This window comes from Rhinolophus ferrumequinum, chromosome 4, assembly GCF_004115265.2.
Source record: "Rhinolophus ferrumequinum isolate MPI-CBG mRhiFer1 chromosome 4, mRhiFer1_v1.p, whole genome shotgun sequence".
Classification (NCBI taxonomy): Eukaryota; Metazoa; Chordata; class Mammalia; order Chiroptera; family Rhinolophidae; genus Rhinolophus; species Rhinolophus ferrumequinum.
The window spans coordinates 103289649-103294193 of record NC_046287.1 but is presented as its reverse complement, the minus strand read 5'-3'; the positions used below and the strand labels follow the sequence as shown (position 1 = coordinate 103294193).

The 4545-nt window shown below is 49.4% G+C and overlaps 1 long non-coding RNA gene across 1 annotated transcript; it reads right to left on the bottom strand.

Moving 5' to 3' along the window:
• Positions 1–368: 368 nt before the first annotated feature.
• LOC117021055 (uncharacterized) lies at positions 369–3242 on the bottom strand. Its single transcript, XR_004422799.1, has 3 exons — positions 3102–3242; positions 1806–2437; positions 369–1457 (listed from the first exon to the last, which is right to left on the bottom strand). It is a non-coding gene; the product is annotated as an uncharacterized LOC117021055 (long non-coding RNA).
• Positions 3243–4545: the final 1303 nt, after the last annotated feature.

The following is a 4545-nucleotide window of genomic DNA, read 5'->3' as shown; positions in this document are numbered from 1 at the left end:
ATTGAATTAATCCCTCTGTTTTCAGAAAGGGAGCCCTGCCGGTTTTATTTCCCCCAAACTCCTCCCCATCCTTGTCTTCTCCAGGTTTCCCTGGGGGCAGTGGCCTGATTCTGGGCTTGTCTGTTTCTTAAACAGACGTTCAACCCGGCTTTCCTGTTTAGTGCCCCATTTGTAGCCCCAAACCTCCCAGTTCCTGAAATTTTAGGGGTTATGCAGGGTAAACTGTGTTGCTTCTTTGCTTTCTATATTCAGGATTCTCTCTCTCTCTTCTCTCTCTCTCTCTCTCTCTCTCTCTCTCTCTCTCTCTCTCTCTCTCTCTCTCTCTCTCTCGTCAAATTAATTGACATTTGGCTATTGCTCTCCAGTTTTCAAAATATTGATGCTGTAATCTTCCCTCTCTTTTGTTACAGTTTATGCTTAAAAATCAAAACAAAACAACCCCCCCCACCACACACACACACAAAAACCCTCCCTTACATTTTAGTGGGGTTTCAGGGAGGGAGTGGAAGTTAAATATTGTGTTCTATCTGCCATCTGTATTGGAAATTGAGAGCTTTATTTAAAACAGCTCAGTTCTCAAGTTTTCCTTATGTTCATTTTATATAGTTTCAGTTTCTCTTTTCCCTGGACTGTAGGTGTCTTCCAGACTGTGGACCAGGTTGGGAATATGGCTGAACTCACCGGGGGTCCTGCTCCCTCTTCAGGCTCCTAGAGCACCTGTGACACTGGGCTGGCCTTTGGCCTGAGGTGGGATGACTTCAGGGAAGAGCTGGCCAGGAGGAGGGTGGAAGCACAGACAGCTGCGGAGGGGACTCTGGCATGTGGCAAACCCTTGCTTTTGAGGGGCCTCTGACAGACATTGATAGATTTCCAGTGAGTACATTAGAGTCCACCCCAGCAGAGGGTCGTATTAGAAACCTTAACAGTGAGGATGGCGTGGCTAGAGACCACTTCTGAAACACCTTCCTGCTGCACTGATGCAACCAGCGGACGGTCCGCCTTGGCTTGTACTCGGTTCCCGATGCCCCCAGCTTTCACTTGCCCTAATTTACAGAGTGGAGATTTAGACAAATTGTTGGGGCTACTCTTCCCCTTCCCAGGCTTCTTCATCAAAGTTTACACTCTCCAAGGGCCCTTGTGTGCAGTGGCAGATAATGGGTGTTGTGGAAATAGAAAACGTGGCCCTTGCCATGGGTGAGGAGTGGAACACCAAGAAGAGTGAGCGATGGGGTGTGGGAATCAGGCAGTTGGGGCAAAAAGGGCAAAATCAGGCTTGTCCAGAGGACATTTCTGACTTGGCAGACTCATCGAAGTCTGAGCACGTCCCCTGGCAATTCAGCCAAGCAGACATATTCTGCATTGTTGTTCCCCTGCTTAGCTGTCTTTCCCATTCTCTGTCTCCTCCTCCGTTGTTCCTCTTCTGCTGTCCTCTTCCCGCTTCCTGCAGCTCCTCCAGGCTTCAAGGGGAAGGGAGGGAAGAGCCAGGAGGGAGCAGAGTTAGGTAAGCAGAAGGCCAGGGTCCTACGAGCTACGCAGGCCAAGGTGACGTCTCTCCTGTCCTTACAGCTTCTATCACATACATATGTAACAAGATGAACACGTATGTATAAGACTAATTTACGTTATGAGTAAAAAATCAAAAAGAAGTTTCTGGCAGGGGAATGAATGACAGAGGGTCAGAGAGAGTGCCTGTACATTTAAAAGGGCTCTGCTATGTTACAGGGGCTCGGGTTCGATGGCCCTGGTCCCGAGAGGGCTCATGGCCTTGTCCCCACTCTCCCAGGGAACCCCCCAGGGGAGCTCACCTTGGTTTCAGACTTTCTGCTGCCTTGGCATCTCCTGGGGAGGAGCCTGGGCAGGTTATAACGCAGCACTCTGGGTTTATTTGGACCTGTAGGTTTGAGGGTGACGGTGCTGGTTTCCACTAGCTTTCCTCATGCGCCTCCTCATTTTCCATGTCTTGTTAACTAGTAACCGAGAAACATTTGAATGTTTCATCTGCCAAAAATAACTTATAAGATTATTTTCTTTACGTCCATTGGAGTAATGGTTTCTAGTGCAGCCAAGTGAGACAGTGTTGGTCATCCCGTGATGGAGAGATGGAACCGAACCCTAGGGCTGAAAAGTTGGTTGGATGGACTGAGGGCATGAGGAGTGTTTTCACAGGGCTCCTCTAACTCAGGGGAGCCCGTGTGTCTGGCGGCTGCTGTCTCAATGGGACCAGGAAGGATGTGAACACAGCCAGTAGCAAGCTGGCTCTGTCCGGATGGTCACTGACTGTTTACATTGCTCCTTAGCGGCCATTACCACTGGTTTTGTTTGGTCTTAATCTTTAGTAAATCCCAAGGTCAGACTCATCTGCTGAGACAGTAGTTCAGGTCCACATACAATTATTGAGCACCTTCTGGATATCAGGCACTGTGTTCAATCTTCCAGTCTAGTGGGAGGAAACAGATACAAAGCAGTAAGTTTCAATGGCCTGGTTTTGAAAAATAAATTGGGGAAAACAGTCAGAGCTTGTTGACAAGTTAAATATGGGGGTTGACAGAAAGGAAAAGCATCTAGGGTCACTTCCAGGCACTGCAGACCATTTTCTCCTTGAAACTCTCCCTCCCTGGGCCTCTACACACTTGTCTCCGAGTTCTGTCTGCTTTGCGGAGCCACTTCAAAGGCACAGTCCTTCAAGTTGGTGTCCCTAGGGCCCCCCTGCTTAGCTGTCTTTCCCATTCTCTGTCTCCTCCTCTGAGGGCAAGGACTTCCAAAGCTGCCTCCAGCTCAGACCTCTCCTGAGCAACACACATCTCCCAGCATCTCCTAGGCCGCTGCCTCTGCCACAGGCCCTGCAGACGGGTGTGCCAAAGCCTCTGGTCCCCACCGCTGTGCCTTCCTGCCGCCCTCTCCCACCCTGCCTGGGACCCCCTCCACAGGAGGAGATAAAGGCGCACGGAAGTCTCATAGAAACATGCCAGCCACATATGTAATTTAAACTTTTCTAGCAGTCACATTAAAAAAGCGAAAACAGGTGAAATTAATTTTATACTATATTAACCCAACACACTCCACATATTATCATTTGAACATGTAGTCAGTATAAAACTTACTGAGCTATTTTACATTCTTGTTTCCATACTGAACCTTCAAAATTCAGTGTGTATTTTGATCTCAGTTTGCACAGCCACTCTTCAGGAGCTCAGCAGACACCTGTGCCTCCTAGCTCCTGTTCGTGACAGTGAACGTCTAGAATGAACAAGGCAGTATTAGAGGCTGGGCCAAAGCACTCTTGTAAGAAGTGTGATCGGACACATGCAGTAGGAGTGTCACTGCTTTTATGATTCACGTATCTTCTCTGTTCCTCATGGTTTTCCCCTAATATTTAGAGCAGCTTTTGAAATTCCAGTGTTTTTCAGAAGTGCTAAGAAGAATCACAAAGTATTCTTCCTCCAGTGCTGGGAAGGGACTTTTAAGGGAGAGGGCGCATCTCCTTGTTCCCATTCTCTCAGGGAACCCCCAGAGGAAGGCGCAGTTCTCAGCAACAGATCCTCCCTACTTGGAGAGTCCCTTCCAAAGCTTGCTGGGAAATCTGCGTTTTGTTTCACAAGGAAGTGACTCTTCACAGTTCCTTTCCAAAATGTTCATACCTTAGCTGCCAGCAACAAAATGTATTTACTTTACAATCATTATTACAGCTGGAGCCACCATGGAGTTTTCAAGGGTGGTGTTAATTTTTAAGTGTTTTTTCAGTCCCTGTGTGTTGAATTTTGGTTCAGAAGATAGGCTCACGCTAGCACAGTCCTGAGTGTGAAATACTGGAGAGTACTAGTACTACGGTGATCAGCCAATGGGCGCTCATCAGTCCCTGGAACTGGCACTGAATTGTAGATGGTTTCAGTAGGCTGCACCTTCCCTTGGGGGGGGTGAGGGGTGGGGGGTGGGGGAGTGGGGGGGTGGTCCCAGAGAGGCCACAGTCTCCTCAGGTGCCAAGAGGGCATGTACCTTTCTTCTCAGGAGACCTAGTTTATGCTACTGTGGATAGATCAATCTGAGTTTTAAGGGGTGTTTTTTCTGGGAAGAAGATATCTAAAGTTACAGAGGCAGCAAAGCTTTCTAAGAATATTTTTGGCAGGCTGATAAAGAAGGATAAAAAAATGAAACGATACAAGCTTGGGGGAATGGTGTTAGCCTTGGGACTCCGCCAGATATTGGTACTCACAATGGGGGAGACATTGGCCTTTACTGTTACTATCCAAAATGCGGTCCACATTTTTTTTTTAATCAACTAAAATGATTTTACTTTCAAGGCCCAGGCCGTCAGGGGTGGGGCGGGGGAGGGCCTGGCTGCTAGGCGGCCGGGCAGTGTCCCACTGTCCCAGGCAGCCCTGCCCTCCCAGCGCAGGGCACCGGCAGGCTGGGAGGGGGCTCAGAGCGGGGGTCGCGTCGCCCGCGTTTCCCGGCTGTCAGTCTCCCAGAGTCCCCAGCTTCCAGGTAGGGACGCCCCCTCCCCCGCAGCGCGGCTCGGCGGGTGGGGAGGAGGGGCTGGGCTCCGAG